Source organism: Mustela putorius, unplaced genomic scaffold (assembly GCF_011764305.1).
Source record: "Mustela putorius furo isolate JIRA1106 unplaced genomic scaffold, ASM1176430v1.1 tig00001033_pilon_pilon_pilon, whole genome shotgun sequence".
Taxonomy (NCBI): Eukaryota; Metazoa; Chordata; class Mammalia; order Carnivora; family Mustelidae; genus Mustela; species Mustela putorius.
In genome coordinates this window covers 241,163-263,123 of record NW_025421540.1, presented here as the reverse complement: position 1 = coordinate 263,123, position 21,961 = coordinate 241,163, and the positions used below count along the sequence as shown (strand labels likewise).

The 21,961-nt window shown below is 39.6% G+C and overlaps 1 pseudogene; it reads left to right on the top strand.

The window, feature by feature from the left end:
• Positions 1-4,549: 4,549 nt before the first annotated feature.
• LOC123393838 lies at positions 4,550-20,380 on the top strand (annotated as a pseudogene).
• The last annotated feature ends 1,581 nt before the right edge of the window (positions 20,381-21,961 follow it).

Below are 21,961 nucleotides of genomic sequence, written 5' to 3'. Positions count from 1 at the left end.
TGATCTTGATACTATGTGAAAATCAGTAAAAATGCAGTATTTGATTTTTAGGTTTGTCCTCTGATAATTAGATGATGTCCAGATATTAAGATTTATGAAATGTAATCAGTGGCTGAGTAATTCTGGCCATTATTGGAAGTTTTGTATATAAGAAGGAAATGCAACGTTCACCAAGATACTAAACATCAAGAGAAATACAAGCTTGTTTCTGAGGAGATCGTGAGTATAACTTCTGCTGGGCAACTCTATTTGGATTATTGAACTCCTTTTTTCCCTATAAACCCTTGGATTTTTTAAGAGCTTTAATATTTGTTGCATATTCATCTATATAAATGTATATATATATAATGTATATATATTCATTACATAAATGTGTCTATTTAAGTTAAGTCTCATTCTTTAAAATCCTACTTATTTTTTCTTGGATTTTTTTATTTATATGTGAACTTATTAATTACTAGATGACAGATTTGCTTATTACTTCAGCATTTTTATAGTGAACGCCTAATGTGAACATTTATCTCTCTTATTCTTCCTTCTGAGAAGCAAAAATAAGTCCTCTAGCGTCGTAAGTTAGCTGTATTAATATACTATATTGAATAATTTAATTTTATCTAAGTGCTATTGAATCAACCTTTATTAATACCATTGCTAAAACTCAGAGGCTACTAATGCATTTCTTCAAATTATACACCTCTCCAAATAACTTTAGACCAAATTACATAAACCCCTGGTCGATGTCCCAAGCAGCCTTAGGCCATCCTAAAGAGGCGTTATAGTGGAGAACATAATCATTGGAGACAGACTACCTAGTCTCAAACATGGTGTCAATTTCTTTCAAGCTACCTGTTGGCAAAGCCCTTTTTTTAGCCTCACCTCACTTATCCATAAAAAGGGGACTGAAATGCTCTCTACTGCCCAATGCTGGGTCTTGACTGCAGGATTCTGAGATCATGACCTGACCCGAAGGCAGACAGTTAACCCACTGAGTTTCCCAGGTGCCCCGGCACTTAGTAGTTCCTTAACGAATATTTATTGAATGACTTATTTCTGACACACTAAAAATGAATTGATTTGAAACTGTCCTTCACATGGCATCTCTTCAAATATTTGGGGACAAACATCACTTCTCCCTTGAGGCTTTTTCACCAGCTTAGTATCTGAAGACCTGTAGTTGTAATTTTTTAAGAGCTTTAATATTTGGTTGGTGATTACAACATAGAAGGGACTTCAGATGTTCTGGGTCTAATGTCAAATAGTCTGTCTATGCTGAGAAATAAGTGATAATTGCCATCACAAGATCAGAAAATTAAAGGGCTATGAAAGTGTTTCTTTGGAAAAGGTTTGTAAATTGCAATTTCTATAAAAATGCAAAAATGGTAAAGAACATCAGTTTAGTTCTAATAAGTTTGAGTATAAGCGGGATTCCTTATTTTCCTAGAGAAAATGCTGACCAGCTATCCCAACTACCACATGTTGACAAGCAAGACTGATAAATTTTAAATTGGGCAACCCCAGTAACTCAGAATAAAAAAAAAATCATTCCTTTTATAACCAGCAGATTTTGTCACTGGGCAGTATGGCTTTATAACCAACATGCCCAACAATTTTGGTGTTCTAGTTTTACTTTTCAAATGAGACCTTTTTAATTTTATAAATGGTACTATACAAACTGTATTAGATAAACCAAATGAACTGTATTCTGTGCCTTTTGTTTACAACCAGCTCAGATAAATTTTCATATAAATACATATAAATACTATCTCACTTTTTTATCTTTGGGGAGTATTATAGTATTTCTTTTTTATTTTGTAATTTAAATACAATTGCTATATAACATTATATCAGTTTCAATGTACACCATTAATGAGTCAATATTTTTATATATTGCAAAATGATCACACACCCGTCCCCACACATAGTTACAGAATTATTTGTTCTTGTGATGAAAACCTTTAAGATCTACTCTCTTGGGACGCCTGGGTGGCTCAGTTGGTTAAGCAGCTGCCTTCGGCTCAGGACATGATCCCAGCGTCCTGGGATTGAGTCCCCCTTCCACTCTGTCGGCCTGTGCTCGCTCTCCCTCGCTCTCTCTCTGACAAATAAGTAAATAAAATCTTAAAAAAAAAGATCTACTCTCTTAGCAACTTTAAAAAATACATTATTGTTATCAACTATAGTCCCCATGCTGTACGTTATATCCCCCTGACTTATTTATTTTATAGCTGGGAGTTTGTACTTTTTAATCCACCTCTCTCATTTCATTCCCCCTCTACCTCCCTGCCTCTAGCAAACACCCCTGTGTTCTCTGTATCCATGAGTTCAGTTGTTTAGGTTTTGTTTGGGGTTTTTTGCTTGTTTATTTTAGATACCACACCTAATGAGATCATATAGTATTCATCTTTCTCTGTCTGACTTATTTCACTTAGCACCATACCCTTGAGGTCTATCCATGTTGCCACAAAAGGCAAGATTTCCTTCTTTTTAAAGGCTGAATAGTATTCCTGTGTGTGTGTGTGTGTGACATTTTCTTTATCCATTTTTCCATCAGTAGACACTTACAGTGCTTCCATGTCTTAACTACCATAAATAATTCTGCAGTGAACATGGGGGTGGCAATATTTTTTGATTTAGTGTGTTTTTCTCCCTTTGGATAAATACTCAGAAGTGGAATTGTTGAATTATATGACAGTTCTATTTATAACTCTTTTGAAGAACCTCCATACTGTTTGTGTACCAATTTACATTCCCACCAACAGTGCACGAGGTCTCCCTTTTCTCTACACCCAGGTCAACACTTGTCATTTCTTGTCTTTTTGATAATGGCCATGCTAATGGGTGTGAGGTATTTCATTGAAGTTTTGATTTGCATCTCACTTTTTTTAAACAAGAAGTATCACATTCTGTTGTATGGTTTGCACGATGATTTATAAGATTATGTTCTCTACTGATAGGCACTTACTTAAGTCATTCCCAATCTTTTCTGTTATATACAATGCTGTAGTGAAAATCCTCATACATATAGACGGTTTTAGATACATTTGTGGTTATAGGTGAGATTAAAATCTAAATGTGGAATAGAAGAGTTATGCATTTTAAATTTTCATAAATATTTCCAGGTTCCTCTTGAAAAACCTAGCAAAAACTTACACTCCCACAAACACTTAGGTCTCTGTTCCACCCAATTTTGCCATCACTATAAATTATAAAACTTGATTTGATAGGTATTATAACATTATAGTTTTAATTTACATTTCATCTATTATAAATGTAACAGAATATTTACAAATGTTTTTAAGTTGTAAGGTTTTAGGCCACTTTTCTCTCTAGGAAAGCTTTTTCATGTGCTCAGCCTACATTTATTGATTTGTTGGTCTTTTTTCTTACTGATTAATAAAAGCTAATAGATATTAAAGAAAGTAATCCTTTGTCATAGAAGCTACAGATATTTTATGGAAATTAACATGTTTTTTTACTTTTTTAAAAAATTTTTTATTTTTTATAAACATATATTTTTATCCCCAGGGGTACAGGTCTGTGAATCGCCAGGTTTACACACTTCACAGCACTCACCAAAGCACATACCCTCCCCAATGTCCATAACCCCACCCCCCTCATGTTTTTTTACTTTTGTAAAAAAACATATTTATTTTAGAAAGAGTAAAAGAGGAAAAAAAAGCAGGAGGGGCAGAGTTAGAGGGAGAGAGAATGTCCAGCAGACACCCTGCTGCCTGTGGAGCTGACATGGGGCTCAATCTCACCACCCTGAGATCAGGACCTGAGCCCAAACCAAGAGTCAGACACTTAACCAACTGCACCACCCAGGAGCCCCTGTTTTTTGATTTTATAAAATAGCTTATAAAAGCCTACCAAATTTAAGAGGACATTATGTGAAAGACTGATCACATACATAATAGCAGTAATGTGGTCCCCTTGAAATGATATTTAACTTCTCTGAGAAGTAGGTTGTTGTTTCTTACCTGTAGAATATGAGGGGGTTGAATTAGAAAATCACTAAAATTCTTTTAATATGGGTTTTCCTCTTTGTTGTTAGATACTTTGTTGTTAGATATTTTGAGCAACTGTTGGTGGCCATAAGTCCATATAATTACCTCAGATTAATAAGCATTTATGGGGTAGCTATCATAAGCAATATTAAAGACATCATTATGGGTTTGAACACATGTTGTATTGAGATAGAATCTAAAAGAATGAAATGTTGACACAATGCCACCCAACCCCAACACACACACATGACTTGGGGCTCTCAAAAAGAGTTGACAAAAGCCTTAAACATAAGGCATAATAAGAACATAATATTATGCCAGACAATTAGAAGACATTTTGATCAATTATGATTTGAAAACCAAGTAGGAAATGTTCTTAAAATGCATCAAGGAGAGTGAAACATGTGAAGCATTAAAATACCTATACCGACCATCACATGTCCCAGTTTATTGCTCAAAACAGAATATAATCAAACCTTTCATGAAGGTAAAACTAGCACAGAATACAAGTATTACAAAAGTGTCATAGGCTAACCACTTCCATGGTTTCTTCTGTTTCAGACAAGAGCAAAATGTGGTTGCTATTAACTGTGGCAAGTTTGATATCTGCACTTGGAACCACACATGCTTACTTTGGAAAATTACATCCTATAAGCCCTGAAGTGACCATGAATAGTGTTAAGTTACCAGAGTTGTGGAGCAGGGAACCCACAGAACCAAGAGCTACTACCATGACTTAGAATCATGGCAAGCTGAAGCTTTTACATGACCAGTCAAGAGTAACTTATCTACTTACTAGATGCATTTAAAAACTCAACTGAAACTAGAAGCTTTGTTTTTCTTCATCAGAGTCAGATGATATCCTACTGGGGTTACCCAAGTGAAGAGTATGATGTCATAATGGAAGATGGTTATATCCTTGGGATCAACAGAATTCCTTATGAGAAGAAAAATTCAGAGAATATAGGTATAATCCTCCCTCCTTTCCTTCTTCTCCTTTCCTCCTTCCCACTCTCTTTTCTTCCCTTCATTCCATCCTTGCTTCTTTCCTTCTTCCCTTCCTCCTTTCATTTCTCCCTAAGGACTTAAGTGAGTCTTGCTCATTCTAGAAATGCAACCATGATGAGACTTTATCTCCAGTCTTGAGAGAGATCACCATGAAGTCAGTGGAATCATGAACAGATAGTTATAATGATTCATGATAAGTGTAATGCTAGAACTCTACAGAGGACATTAAACTAGAAGTTCTGGTACAGGGGCCTAACTCAGCTGGTGGAGATCAAGGAAAACTTGCTCTAGAAATAATGACTTAGCTGAGTCCTGGAGGATCAGGAAGAGTTAGCCAGGATGTGTGTTACCATGGGGAGGAAAGGGAGGCGATCTGAGGCTCATTTCCTCACTTAAACAAAAATTTTATCTTGTTCTCATCACAGGAAAATTGTGAAGTACAAGGAGAATAAAATTAAGCAAGATCACCTATCACTTTACCACTCACAAGCCATTTAAATTAACATCACACTGAATTTCCTTAGAATAAAAGTTTCTCAATAGTCTTCCAAGGTTAAACTGCATGTCTCAAATGCACAATCTGATATGTTGTGTTGCTTGATAAACCACCACCATAATTAAGATGATGTATTCAAATATTCAACTCAATCAAGCAAAAGTATTTCATTCTAGTCGTCCTAAAGTCTATATCCTGTCTCCATGTTTACCTGAGAATGAGGAAAGAGGATATAAAGCTTGGATATGATTTTCTCCCTCAGGCCAGAGACCTGTTGTATTTCTGCAACACAGTTTGTTCACGTCAGCCACAAACTGGATCTCCAATTTGCCCAAAAACAGCCTGGCCTTCATTCTGGCAGATGCGGGCTAGGACGTGTGGCTGCCGAACAGCAGGGGGAACACCTGGGCCAGGAGAAGCCTATACTTCTCCGCAGACTCCCTGGAATTCTGGGCTATCAGGTAAAGAAAAGGGATAAGGAAAAATGGACAAGAAAAATAAAATAGAGTTTAAAAAGCATGGGTATTCATGTTTGCCTGTTCCAATCCAGTCCCATTTTAATACATTACACTCTCAGGAGGGAAGAAGCAAGTCCTTTTTATTCTAATCCCTTCTTGGATTCTGAGTCCAAGGGTAGCTTTCCCTCCATGATCTCAGTACACGTGATGATCAGATCACCTTTTCAAATGGAATGAGCGAAATGACCGAAGCAAGGAAATTTGGTGCCTTAGCAGATTCCAAAAGGAAGATCTGTCGAGATTTGGGAAGATATCCAAGTTCAGTTGGGGTTTCAAAAATGCAAGTCACCATCAATAGTGAGGAGAGTGTGAGGGAGTTAATATGGACACCATGGCAAGCTTTTCTTTTTTTTTTTTAAGATTTTATTTATTTGTCAGAGACAGAGGGAGAGAGAGCGAGCAAGCACAGGCAGACAGAGAGGCAGGCAGAGGCAGAGGGAGAAGCAGGCTCTCCGCCGAGCAAGGAGCCCAATGTGGGACTCTATCCCAGGACCCTGGGATCATGACCTGAGCCGAAGGCTTAACCAACTGAGCCACCCAGGCGTCCCCCATGGCAAGCTTTTCAAAGGTTTCCTTTCTCCAGCACTCTCATGCCCCATTCCTATAAAGTGCTGATGGAGGGGGAAACAGAAGAGATTTCAGTGATGCTGCTAAGGCCTAGAAAAGTGCTCTAAGTCTTCTAGGGCCCACAAGGAAGCTCGTGTCTCTGGAGGGGCCGTGAGAAAGAAAGACAGGTCAGGTGGGTTCCGCGGGCCACACTGAGGCCTTCAGACCTCACTCTGCGCACAATGAGAAGTTGCCAAGCAGTTTCCAAAAAGGCATTGGCAGAATCCCATTTCCATTTTCCAAAGACCATTCTGGCTGATCTCTGAGTAGTAAAAAAAAGGGCGCTCTGACTTATCTCAATTGACCCCAGATTGTGTATAATCTGTGTACAAATGATGATTAAGTCTGACATCCATTTTTAGGGATAGCAAGAATCCCCACTGACAGAGGCTGTCTTGTTTGGATTAAGGTGCAGCTGTAATGCTCCATTTCAGAAATGACATCAGCTCTTGATAAGAAGCCAGCCCCGCAAAAGCACATGACACTCCCTCCCGGTCTATAAGCAGCAATGCTTAGAGAAGCCAGTTTTCTATTTTCCCAGAGACAGGCTTAGCTATAAATAGGCTTGACTTTTAGAAATTATAGCAAGGGAAAGTATTTAGTTTTATTTTGTCTTTGTTTTTCTTGCAACTTTGATGAGATGGCTAAATACGACCTCCCAGCCACGATTGACTTCATTTTAAAGAAAACTGGACAAGATAAGCTGCACTATGTTGGCCACTCCCAGGGCACCACCATTGGTAGGTAAAAGCAGCTGAAGCAGGGGGCTTTTGTTTGTACAGACCCCTTCCCAGTGGTTATGCAGGCATGTCGGTCATTGTGCTAACTGCTTTCCATCCATCGTATAAAGGATTGACTATGACAATCCAATGATATAGGGACAATGATCAAATCTGTTGTATATATGGGGAAGGACAGGAAGGGAAATAACTTGTGCAAGGTAACACAGGTAGGACGATTAGGGTAGCTCAGATCCCAGCTCAGGCCATCCTACTCCCAAGCCCATAATCTTAGACACTGCACCTTCTGGCCTCTGGACTGAACATCCCATCCACTCAACCACATGAGTGGAACATCTGCAATGTGTCCTAAGAATATAGCAATAAATAAAGGAGATGAAAATTTCTGTCCTTGTGCTACAGATACTCTAGCGGGGAGGCAGAGAAAGTAACAAGGGTTATAAAGTAGAATACAGAGTAGGTTAAACAATGGTAATGTTATGGGAAGCAAGTAAGTCAGGAAAGGCTATGATGAAGCATCCGAGGGGACACGGTGAGTTCAGATAGAGGATACCCCCAGCACTCTCTGAGTAAAGGCATGAAGGAGATGGGGAAACTGGGGTGTGAGTCATGTGTATGCCTGAAAAACTGTTGTTCTGAAAAGAGAGAAAAGTAAGTGCAAAGGTCCTGAGGTTGCAGACTTTTCAACAAATGGCAATGAGGCGATTCATTGTGTGGCTGAATCAGAGACAAAGCAAGAGACCAGATGTGGGCATGGTCTAAGGAGGGTAGACTTTTCAGAGCTTTTTGGGTCTTATAGGGAATTTAGATTTTACTCTAAGTAAAAAGGGAAACCAGAGCAGAGTTTTGAAGATGGGAATACCAGGATCTTACCTCAAGGCCCTCAACAGGATTAGAAGTTACACAGTACCATTAACAGAATCCCCCCAGTTGCTGATGATGAACAAGGGTAGGGGTAGAGGAACCGGTCAAGGGATTCTTAGAGTGACCCACAAGAGGCGTGATCGTGACCTGGATGTGGGTGTGTAGCTGTGGTGACAGTTAGGTTCTAGATGTGTTCTGGAAGAAGAACCTATAGGATTTGCCTTCACACTGGATATGGGGCATAAGGGAAAGAAAGGGGTCAAGAATGATGCGAGATTTGTGGTCTGAGCACCTGGGGTGATGGAGATGCCCAGTCCATGAGGGGGATGGCTGTGAGAACAACAGATATGGTCCAGGGGGACAGGGGCTCTGTTTTCTCACTGTTGGGCACCAGACACCTGCTGGAGATATGAATGTACAAAATGTACAAGAAACAGGGTGCAATAACCAGTAGAGTGAGTTCAGACAGGAAAGGGGAGGAGCCCAAGGATGAAGGCCAGGCTGCTCTTAGTCTAGAAGATGAGGAGGAATCAGACGAAGGAGCTGGGACGTCATGGTGACAGTTCTATAAGGAGCCAGGAGTACCTTGTGTTTTGGAGTCAAGGGAAGAAAGTGTTTCAAGAAGAAGAAGGTGGTCAGCTGTGGAAGAGGCTACTGATAAGTCATGGGAACTGAAGTCTAAGAAGGGACCATTGGATTTGGCAGCCGGACAGGAGGAGGGGCCTTCCACCTCAGAGGAGTGGTTGGGATAAAGCATAATCCGGTGAGCTCCCGAGTGCGTAAGAGAAAGCTTTAAGAGGAAGGAAAAGGTGGAAGCAGAAGGAGAAGGAGGGGTCACAGAGGAAGAATACTGATGTATTTTATGCTAGTCTCTGCTCTCAGCCGATGAATTGATTCTGTGCTGGGAAGCCAAGCAATCAGTAGGTCCATATATAAACATCGATGCAGGGAACTGGGTGAAGTTGGTGGTTGGCGAGTAGGTATCACCTATAGAATTTTTTTGTATATATATATTTTTTAATTTATTTATTTTCAGCATAACAGTATCATTATTTGTTCACCACACCCAGTGCTCCATGCAATCCGTGCCCTCTACAATACCCACCACCTGGTACCCCGACCTCCCACCCCCTCGCCATGTCTAACCCCTCAGATTGTTTTTCAGAATCCATAATCTCTCATGATTCACCTCCCCTTCCAATTTACCCCAACCCCCTTCTCTCTAACTCCCCATGTCCTCCATGATTTTTGTTATGCTCCACAAATAAGTGAAACCATATGATAATTGACTCTCTCTGCTTGACTTATTTCACTCAGCATAATCTCTTCCAGTGCCGTCCATGTTGCTACAAAAGTTGGGTATTCGTTCTTTCTGATGGAGGCATAATACTCCATAGTGTATATGGACCACATCTTCCTTATTCATTCATCCGTTGAAGGGCATCTTGGTTCTTTCCACAGTTTGGCGACCGTGGCCATTGCTGCTATAAACATTGGGGGTACAGATGACCCTTCGTTTCACTACATCTGTATCTTTGGGGTAAATTCCTAGGAGTGCAATGGCAGGGTCATAGGAAAGTTCTATTTTTAATTTCTTGAGGTCTCTCCACACTGTTCTCCAAAGAGGCTGCACCAACTTGCATTCCCACCAACAGTGGAAGAGGGTTCCTCTTTCTCCACATCCTCTCCAACACATGTTGTTTCCTGTCTTGCTAATTTTGGCCATTCTAACTGGTGTAAGGTGATATATCAATGTAGTTTTAATTTGAATCTCCCTGATGGCTTGTGATAATGAATATTTTCTCATGTATCTGATAGCCATTTGTACGTCTTGATTGGAGAAGTATCTGTTCATATGTTCTGCCCATTTTTTGATATGATTGTCTGTTTTGTGTGTGTTGAGTTTGAGGAGTTCATTATAGATCCTGAAGCTGTTTCAAAAAATTGAAGCAGAAGGAAAACTTCCTGACTCTTTCTATGAAGCCAGCATTACCCTGATCCCCAAACCAGGCAAAGACCCTACCAAAAAGGAGGATTTCAGACCAATATCATTGATGAATATGGATGCTAAGATTCTCAACAAGATCCTAGCAAACAGGATCCAACAGCACATTAAAAAGATTATCCACCATGACCAGGTGGCATTCATCCCTGGGCTATAAGGATGGTTCAACATTCGCAAATCAATCAATGTGATAGAAAAAATTAATAAGAGAAGAGAGAAGAACCACATGGTCCTCTCAATTGATGCAGAAAAAACACTGGACAAAACCCAGCATCCGTTCCTGATTAAAACACTTCAAAGTATAGGGATAGAGGGAACATTCCTGAATTTCATCAAATCTATCTATGAAAGACCCACAGCAAATATCATCCTCAATGGGAAAAAGCTTGCATCCTTCCTGTTGAGATCAGGAACACGACAAGGATGCCCACTCTCACTCTTGTTCAATATAGTATTAGAAGTCCTAGCAATAGCAATCAGACAACAAAGGGAAATAAAAGGTATCCAAATTGGCAATGAAAAGAAGTCAAACTCTCTCTCTTTGCAGATGACATGATTCTTTATATGGAAAACCTGAAAGACTCCACCCCCAAACTACTAGAACTAATACAGCAATTCAGCAACGTGGCAGGATACAAAGTCAATATACAGAAATCAGTGGCTTTCTTATACACTAACAATGAAAATACAGAAAGGGAAATTAGAGAACTAATTCCATTTACTATAGCACCAAGAACCATAAGATACCTGGGAATAAGCCTAACCAAAGGAATAAAGGATCTGTACTCGAGGAACTACAGAACACTCATGAAAGAAATTGAAGACACAAAAAGATGGAAGACCATTCCATGCTCTTGGATCGAACATTGTTAAAGTCTATACTGCCTAGAGCAATCTATACTTTTAATGCTATTCTGATCAAAATTCCACCGGTATTCTTCAAAGAGCTGGAGCAAATAATGCTAAAATTTGTATGGAATCAGAAGAGACCCCGAATCACTAAGGAAATGTTGAAAAACAAAAATAAAGCTGGGGGCATCATGTTACCTGATTTCAAGCTTTACTACAAAGCTGTGATTACCAAGACAGCATGGTACTGGTATAAAAACAGACACATAGACCAGTGGAACAGAGTAGAGAGCCCAGATATGGACCCTCAACTCTATGGTCAAATAACCTTCGACAAAACAGGAAATAATATACAGTGCAAAAAAGGCAGCCTCACCTATAGAATTTTAAAGAGTTTATTTATTTGAGAGAGAGGAGAAGCAGAAGCCTTGCTTAACAAGGAGCCAGATGCCGAACTCGATCCCAGAACCCTGGGATCATGACCTGAGGAGAAGGCAGACGCTTAACCAATTGAGCTAACTCACATATAAAATTTTAGAGAAAAACATTAGTGAGGAAGAGCTTCCCAGTGTCCTTTGTCATTATGTCATAGGTCATGTTCCCACGGAGATAACGACTAGTATTCAGGTTGTTTTATAAATAAACACTGCTAGGGTAAAGAGCAGAAGGCAAGACTAGGCAGAGGGAGCAGCGGGGACATGACACAGTTCCAAAAAGGTCTCAGTCAATTCTGTATGAGAAGGCTCTTGAGAGTCTCTGAGTGGAACTGGGTGGCTGGGCCTTTTTGGCCACTGGTTGAGCTGCCATTCAGTGAAGCCTACCTGGGGAAGGAATTCTTTGGAATTCTTTGAGAACCATGTATTCTCTTGAGCAAAAGCAAAATCAGACAGGAGTCACAAATTCTCTACCTCTGAGGTTGAATAAATGCCTCAGACATGAGGAGGAATCTGGGCAGGTACAGCACAGCATGTATCCCACATGGTCAACAATCAAGTCAAAATCCCTTTTTTTTTCTTAAGATTTACTTATTTTAAAGAGAGAAAACATGCACATGCATATGCAGGGATAGGGGCAGAGGGAGAAGGAGAGAGAGAACCTCAAGCAGATGTCCCACTGGGCATGGAGTCCCATAGGGGCTCGATCTCATGACTCTGAGACCATGACCTGAGCCAAAACCAAGTGTCAGGTGCTCAAACAACTGAGCCACCCCGGTGTCCCTCAAAATCCTTTGTTACAAAAGGGAAGATGTTCTAGATTACCAAAATTGACTCCTTAGAACTATACAAAAAAACTATACAAAAGTTGCATCATTTTGGAGGGAAATCTGTCTTAGCTTATGACACACTGCTGGGTTTTTTTGTTTGTTTGTTTTTGTTTTTGTTTTTAATAGCACACACTGATCAGAGTTTAACCTTTCCTCAGTGATCTAGGGTTATAAAATTATTTCCTCAAGATGCAATGCAATGATTTCCTAGGATTTATGGAGATGAGTAAAACTGACACTAAGTGACTCCAAACTACCACTCTTTGGAGTCATTTGAATTTTGAACATTCCATTCTTCTTTGTCACTAATGGATAACATGTCATAACTGTCGCCACACACATAGATTTCTGGAATGTATTTCTGCTTTGCATTTGCATCTTCTAATATTCTGTGTACTGGGAAGTCAGATAAGTGTCCCTTTTAGGATTGTGTCACAAGTAGGGTTGTTTATTCTAAACAAGGAAGTGTATCCTGAGAAGTCACCTGTCCTACCTGTGCTGAGACCTATAGATACCCACAGAATCTCTTCCTGTGTGATTCTTGCTTTCTCTGGGTGATAGGCTGGCTGTAATCTTCAGAATTAGGCAATCAGGTAAAGAATCCCTTAGCAAATGACATTCTTCCTTAAGTAGATTTAGGCAGAGGTAGGTGAGGTAAGTGTTCACATTTGAAAGTCTTTTTTTTTTGTTGTTGTTCAGAACTCTTTTGTCTAATCAATATGCTATTATTAACCATGGGGAGAGATTATCCTATGTAGTTTGATTGTATAGAGTTTAGCTTAATGACTCTTTGATCACATCCCAGTCTACTATTATGCTACCATTCAAAATAGCAATTCATTACAGACAAGAGTTGAGTATATTTATGGAGCGTAGATGTTTGAATTATTGTGGCTGATCTCTTTTCCAGCATTTACAATGTGCTTAGTGTCCTGGTAAATATCTTTTATAATTCACCTCACTTGGTTCCTTAAAAAACCCTATTAAAGCATTCATTTTTAGTCCCATATTTCAGATGAGGAAAATGAGGCTTTCAGTGCTTAGGTGACCTGTCCAAGGTAACAAATCCAATAAACCCCATAGCCAGGATTCAAATCTTGTTTGGTCAGTTTCAAAACTTTTTCAATCTTTCCCACTTGCATACCCTCCTCATATGAAGCATTAATTAATTATCTCACTGTGATGACATGAATATGAACTCATCAAAATCAGTTTGCAATATAAGTAATTCTTCCTCACCCCACATGAATCTTAAAATTGGCCTGTTTTCTAAATTCAGATGAAAGAACTTTTTACAAGTTCTAGCCTCATGTTCCTAGAGAGAATCTACAAAAATAAAACAAATATACTAAAATTTGGTCGCTCTGAACAAGCAGAGGTGGTCAGTTTCTCTCTTTTAGTAAACAGCACTCTGTGTAAATCCAAATAATGTCCCACTTGTAAAACACACACACACACACACACACACACATCTACTTTACTGGTTCCTTGTTGTTCTGTTTCAGGTTTCATCGCCTTTTCTACCAACCCCAACCTGACTAAAAGAATCAAACCTTTTATGCTTTAGCTCCCGTTGCCACCATGAAATATACCAAAACCCTTCTGAACAAACTCATGCTTCTTCCTTCATCCATCTTCAAGGTATGTGATTCTCTTCAACTGAATCTAAGATGTCGAGTTGTCCGTGGGTCTCAGAGGGACAGAAAGAGAAGGGAAACACGGTGCAGACAACCATGCTTCTAGCCAAGAATGGAAATGGGTGGAAGCATGTTTTATTTCCTGCCTAGCAATGGCTGAATCCCCATGACAGCCACTGAGATCCCCCTTTCTATCCACATCCCTGGTAGCTTTACGTGGGTTAGCAATACCGGGAGGGTCGGTCCCTATCATAGATGTTTTATTTCCTTTGTGTGTATGAAAACCACAATTCAGGGAGGGAGAAATAAGAACAAAAGGAAGAAAACCAGAAAGGTGAAAGGTAGAAAAGAAAGGGAAGGAGAGGGAAAAGGAGAAAGGGGAAGGGGAGCAACACTCATGGAGACAAGTACCTTGAGACCCTTCATCAAATGCCCTTGACTTTCTGAACCTTAAAAGGGGTCCCAGAGGGTAGGAGTGTGGGTTGCAATAAACAGGAAATATTAAGTGTCTTGTATAGTAGGCACACACTGGAGGGAATTAATGATCCTTGTTTTCCCAACACTTAATCACCTACTTCTCCCACCTAGCTAAACTGACGCACACTGACACTGACACCACTTCTCTCAGGAGAACAGTTTTACTGCAGGCTGTAAAACGTAATGATGTTATTTCCTTCCATGGTTTTGCACTATTCATTTATTTTCACTCTGAACTAACTTGTATGTTGAAAGCCCAAGAGACACTATCTACAGTCAAACTACATATGTAAAGCTTTTGCTCAAAACGTGAAAAATTTGCGATGACCTTGAGTATTATTACCAGCTGTGCTAATGCAGGTGTTTCTTTCCTACTTGGGCTCAGGTTTTCTGATAGGCAATGTAGATAGTTTGTTTAAAAATAATAATAATAAAGTGTTAGACCTTAAGTCAGGGGTGTGAGGTTTGTGTCAAGATGGTAGCTTTATAGAATTTATGAACTTTAAAGTCAGGTCTAGGTAAGCACAAGATCTCACCTATTTCTTAGACTCCTGTTTTCTCCCATATAATATGGGGATAACCCATGTCTATTTTCCTCAAGAAGATTTGAGGCAAATAACCAAGCTCCTGAGCCTCTTTGTCTTTCCAAAGGTTTTCCTGAAAATACAATGGGGTCACCATTTCGGCTTCTGATTTTTGTTGTATCACTTATGACATCCTGCCACATTGTTTTTTATTTTATTTCATGACACATATTAGCCCAACTAGATTGTAACCCTTCGTGTCTTACACATCTCTTCGGCAGCTGCTATGTTTCTCAATGGAAGAATAAATATTCAATGTAAGTCATCTGCCCTGTCCATTCCCCTACTTTATAGTGGGAACTAAATGAGAAAGAGTTTGAAATTCCTGAAACAATGTAAAGAAATATGAAAATCTCACCAGCCAATTTGCCCCAGCCAATTTGCAACTAGAAAAATTAATGAGTCTTCTTCGCCACTTCATGTTTACAAAACTCTCCCAATGCCTTTATTTTTCAGCTTGTATTTGGTGACAAAATATTCTACCCACACCACTTTTTTTAATCAGTTTCTTGCTACTGAGGTGTGCTCCCGGGAGACAGTGGATCTCCTCTGCAGCAATGCCTTATTCATCATTTGTGGATTTGACACTAAGAACTTGAACATGGTTTGTGTGTATTGACATTTTGATTCTGAATATTTTGAGCAACATTTTGAGGACTTGTTCTACCATGACTTAGACACAGTTCTTTGAAAAACTAGGAGGAGTGGGGGCCTGGGTGGCTCAGTTGTTTAAGCATCCAACTCTTGATCTCAGCTCAGGTCTTGATCTGAGGGTCATGAGTTCAAGCTCCATGTGGGGCTCCACGCTGGGTATGGAGTCTCCTCAAAACAAACAAACAAAAAACTAGGAGTATCTTCAGAATTGTGTCCGTGCTTTGTAGATAAGCCCAAGGGAAATCACATTATTGCTCCCAGTTTCATTCCTTCCAGCTCCCTGCTGTCACCCAAGTGTTCCCTAAAGTAAACAGCATATAGAAAAAATAGTAGATAGTGAGCTCTACTCACTTCTGACTCCCTAAGTAATTGGTGTAATACTTAAATTCTGTGAGGGGAGGCACTGAGTAATATATTTTATCAGGATTCTCTGCTGATGTCTAAGCATTGACTGAATGTTCTTAATGCTGATAGTCACTCCCATAAATTTTATAAAATTTATTTCAGAGCAACTATTTATGTTAGCTTTTGTCCATGCTCTTTATCTAGATATTTTCATTGTTTTGTATTGGGTTTGGGTTTAATTACATATATGAAAAAGTGCAGTATCAAAAGGAGTTAAGAATATAAATTCCAGTTAAGAGCCTAAACTCCAATCCTTTCTTTGGAGCTGAGTTACGGTCATCTGTCTTGGTTTCCTTGTCCACCAAATGTATTAGTGTGAAGATTAAATGAACTAATTTGTGTAAAGCTTAGAGAACATAGTTCAAAGCATATGGCTCATAGGAATTGCATATGTTTTGCTACTAATACTATTATATTTTGACAATTATCCTCACTCCAAATTGTTGGTTAACCAAGTTCATGATCTTGGGGTCATGAGCTCAAGCCCTGCATCAGGCTCTGCACTGATCATGGAACCTGCTTAAGATTCTTTCTCTCTTCCTCTCCCTCTACCCCTCCCCACCCCTCTCGCATGGGTGCACTTTCTCTCTCTAAAAAAAAAATAATAATAATAAAATCCTACAAAACAATCACTTTGGGTAGCAAAGAATTGAATGATTTTTTTATGACTTGGCATGTGAGAAAAAAATTATTTCAAGCAAAGCCACACTTAAACTTGCATAAATATCTGGTCCTGGATGAACAACAGTCTTAACTTTTGGGAAGGAGAAAAATGCTTTTCAAAAATTGTCTAAATTGAAAGTAAACTACCTGGAAGGGTTTGAATTTTGTTTTTCACATAGCAGAGAGAGTTTTTATTTCCTCATATTATTCATTTCTCTCCATTAGGCTGTAAAGTCAGGGAAGTTCCAAGCTTTTGACTGGGGAAGCCCAGCTCTGAACATGCTGCACTTTCACCAGGTAAGCTTCTTAAAGTTGGAATTGTTCACATTTTGAAAGACAAAGATATAAAACTGTAAAGGTGAAATTATGATCATCAGGCATGTGTTTTCCAAAGGAATGTTGGTGTCCAGACTCATCCTTAAGGAAATTAGAAAGTAGATGGTAATTTCCTTGGAATCCATTCATCATGCCAGACATCACCCTGTCTCCATACTCTCTCTGTGCACTCAGCTCCAGTGGCTGAATTCAGGGAACCGCACCTCCACCTGGGAGAACCTCCTAGAATTCATCACCCCGCACCTCCTCACACTACCCTGCCCTGGATACCAGCTTCCCAGCACACGGACCTCTCCTTTTGGAAGTGCAGTTCACAGATAAAACAAGCTGACAATTCAAACTGTTCAGGAGATAAAGCTGGAATCTCTGGTCTTCTTAAACAATAGCCCTTCTTTGGTCAACAGCCAGAGAAGTGATTCCACCATATTCCCAGAGATAAGATGTGAGGATGGCGTGCTCGCAGATCAAGGCTGGAGATACTCCTTGGCAGACAGGGGCCTTGTTGGAGAGGCAGACATACTGGTCACCCCCTGCCCTTGTTGCTGCACGAAGAAGCCAGACTTTGGGTCCATCCCATCTGGGACCCCATAGGCATTCAGACAGGAGTTTCTTCATTGCCCCACCCACATATGTAATGAGAACACATCTGCAAGCCCTCAGGTTAGGGTACACCTGTAGACCATCACTGGCTACATTTGAATGGGAGAACTACTCTGCAGTTTTTGTAATCTTCTCCCCTTCCTTCTTCTCCCACCCCAGAGTTTCCACCCACGTACTGGCCAAACAGCCCTACTGATTTTCATCTGCTTCCACAACTCGATGTTTAGAAGGGATTTCTATCTCTTCATGACAATATCTCATATGTACAGATGTCCCCCTTTTGCAACAATTTTTGATGTCTTTAAAGAGGAACAATCAGATCAAACACCATTGAAAACACTTTTTCTCCAACCATCGCCTCCTCAAACTCCCAAAACACAGTTATTCTTTGCATCTACCTTTCTCCTGGGCTCTACTATCAGTAATCAGTGGCATCCATCTTAGGGGACCTGAAATAACAAATCCCAAGCCCACCCTCCCTCTGCCAAGCCATAGAACAACACAGATGGTCTTCAACTAACTGAGCCCTGACACTAAGTTAAGAGCCAGAAGGTAACATCTAGAAAACTCTTTGAACAATGGAGCATGAGTAAAAGAAGGTAGGTTTATTATTATTATGAATATTCTCCACATTTTACCCTTCTCTCCACTAAAATAATGTATTAAAATATTATGGAAATTTATATATGATGAAGTATTTTCCTATGACAAGTTGACTATTATATAAGGTGAGATATGGAAAAATTTAGTTTATTGGATTAGTATTCTGCAAAGTAGGATCTAAAAAACCAAAAAAATTCTTTGTGGATAGTGGTGAAATTGGTGATGATTTTCTTATTCCCTTGTCCTGCTTTATAAGCCTCTTTAAAATCTATGTGTAAATGTTGATTTTCTAGAAATAGCAAATGGGACTGATGATAGCTTTTCTCAGAATTGTATCCAATATTTAGTAAAATCAGCCAAGTATTCAACAAAACAACCCCTTCAATGAACTGACTGACCTGCTAACTGACCATACTGGTAAGTCAGTACAAAGCCAAAATAAATGACTCAAGTCATTTCGAGATCATATTTTAGAGTGTCTGGGTAGAAACAGTCTATTATAGTTAGAATCCAATAAAATCCACTTTCTTGATTTGGGGTAGAAATCTAAATTTTTAATTTGTAAGAAACGAGATCTAAAGATTTGATATTTGATGCATGGTCCGGGACCAGCAGTATCAGCATTCACCTGGGAATGCAGAATCCTGGCTCTTACCCTAGATGTACCGAATCAGAATCTTCATCTTACCAAGATCCCCAGGTGTTTCACAGGCCCTTTCAAGTTTGAGAAGCGTTGACCTAAAACACTGCATCCACTTTGCTCTGTGAATAAAGGTGACATTCTCTGAGCAATCCCTGCTAAGAATTTACTTCTATAACCCAACCATGCCATGTGAAACAACATGGATCAAACTTGAAGGCATTATATTAAGTGAAATAAGTCAGAGAGAGAAAGTCACATTCTGATGATCTCACTTATATGTGGAATCTGAAAACAAAACCAACAGCTGAGTTCACAGATACAGAGAATGGATGGGTGGCTGCCAGCGGTGTGGGGTAGAGGGTGGGTGACATGGGTGAAGAGGCACAAATCTCCAGTTTATACAATAAAGCCTTGAGGATTTCATGTACAACATGGTGACTACAATGAACAATGCTGTATTGTATACTTGGAAGTTGCCAAAAAAGACCTTAAGGAACACCTGGGTGGGTCAGTTGGTTGTGCAACTGCTTTTGGCTCAGATCCTGATCCTGAAGTCCCAGGATGGAGTCCTACATCAGGTTCCCTGCTCTGCAGGGAGTCTGTTTTTCCTCTTGACCCTCCCTCCTCATGCTCTTTCTCTCATTCTCTCTTCAAATAAATAAATAAAATCTTTTTTTTTTAAAAAAGAGAGAGACAGAGAAAAAAACTTTCAAGTAGATCTTGAAAGTTCTCATCATAAGAAAAAAAAACTGAGGGCGCCTGGGTGGCTCAGTGGGTTAAGCCACTGCCTTAGGCTCAGGTCATGATCCCAGGGTCCTGGGATCGAGTCCTGCATCGGGCTCTCTGCTCATCAGGGAGCCTGCTTCCCTCTCTCTCTCTGCCTGCCTCTCTGTCTACTTGTAATCTCTGTCAAATAAACAAATAAAATCTTTAAAAAAAAAGAAAAAAAACTGTAACCATATGTGTGATGGACAATAACTACACTTAATGGGGGTGATTATTTCACAATATATACATCTATTAAAGCATTATGTTATACACCTGAAATTAATACAACATTATGTGTCAATAAACCTCAACAGAAAAAATCATCAACCAGTGTAATATCCTCTAGTCAAGAAATAAGTAGTGGGGTTTAAGGTGCAGTTACTTATAAACACTGGGGTTCTTTCTCTTTTATGTTTTAGCCCAAACCTCCTTACTACAACTTGACAGACATGCACGTGCCAATTGCAGTGTGGAACAGAGGCAATGACTTGCTGGTCGACCCTCAAGATGTTGATCTTCTGCTTTCCAAACTCCCCAACCTCATTTATCACAGAAAGATCCCTCCTTACAACCACTTGGATTTTATCTGGGCCATGGATGCCCCTCAAGTACTTTACAATGAAATCATTTCTATGATGGGAGAAAATAACTAGTTCCCCATTTAAAGACTTAACCATTTATTGTTCCAAAATAAGTTCTTCTCTCACACATGGTTTTCTACTGTGTTTGGGATTCAGTGATTCTTTCTGTAACTTTCACTTCAGAAATAAATCAGCATCAACAATCTTTCCAGTTGTCATTTTTGATGTCAAATAAGTTTTATATTTTTTGTTTTTCACTTAAGATGGGTCTGGAAGGACACATTCCTGGGGAGGTGAAATGTCTCTTCCAGTCTACCCATTCCACTGATCTTCTAAACTCAACATAGATTGTGAGACATGAGTCATGAGTGTTGCCAAAAGGCTTTTGTGGGATTGAATACTGAGCCCTCTGGTGTATGCTTGAGATTGAGTACACTGCTTTCTACTTGCTGAAGCTCATTTTCTCCCTCTGTTCACTGCTGATATTCCTTGCCATTTTGCATATTTAATCCCATGAAAAGGCAAGTTAAGCTATCAGCTGAATGAAAGTCAGCTCACTTTCACTTCCTTGAGGGAAGAGGGCAGCAAGCAATAGGGAGCCATGAATCTGGAAGTTGGGGTACAAAGTGTGTCTTTCATCTCTCCTGCTGTTCTACCCCTATCCCTGGACCTTGATCACAGAACACAGGACAATGAGCCAAAAGATTTTTTTTACATCACTGCCACCATTCTGGCACCCACAGGATCCAGAAACTCTGCCACTGGTAAATTTCAGTCAGAAGATACAACTGCCACCAGTTGGTGCACTTGCCCCCACAGAATGGCTCCTCCAAATTTCTAGACTCTCCAGTAAGCACAGCTTCCCCTGAGAAATTCTATCAACCCTGTAATAGTGTGACCTCATATTTTATAAATTAAGCTTTTTGGGTCACATGTTTCATGCTATAAAATACAAATGAGATCAAGACTATCTTGTACCCACAGCTCATGGTGAAGCATAGGGAGTATTCACAAAAATCTGTTAACAATTTTTATTACACTGCCACATCCCTCAACCTTTGCTAGAAATCCTGAAGCCTTCTTGTTTGTTTTACCCCTCTTTATCTCAAAAGTGGCAACAAGTAATTGGTTTAAAAAGATAGTTTGAAAGTCTATTTCAATGAACTTCGATGGCAGGCTTTAAGAAACTGACATGAGAATCTCAGGGAGTAGAGACCAATATTCATGGTGGTAGAGAAGGTTAAGGAGGCATCCTTCTCAAGAAAACAATCATTCTATTCGTATAGTCTCCTGCGCTTTTGTAACTAACTACCTTTCTTCTAGTCTGCATTTAGAAAACATGGGAAACTTTCGTTTCAGTTCTTGGATCAGGAGGGAGACAAATCTTAAGAGACTCTTAATCTCACAGAACAAACTGAGGGTTGTCAGTGGGGAGGAGGGATAGGGAGAGGGTGGTAGGGTTATGGACATTGGAGAGGGTATGTGCTATGGTGAGTGCTATGAAGTGTGTAAGCCTGACAATTCACAGACCTGTACCCCTGGGCCTAATAATATATTATATGTTAATAAAAAATAAAAAAACTTAAAAATTTAAAAACAAAGCCACAAGTAAATATATTTGTTCCAACAGAAGCTCTGCTCATGTTCCTCATT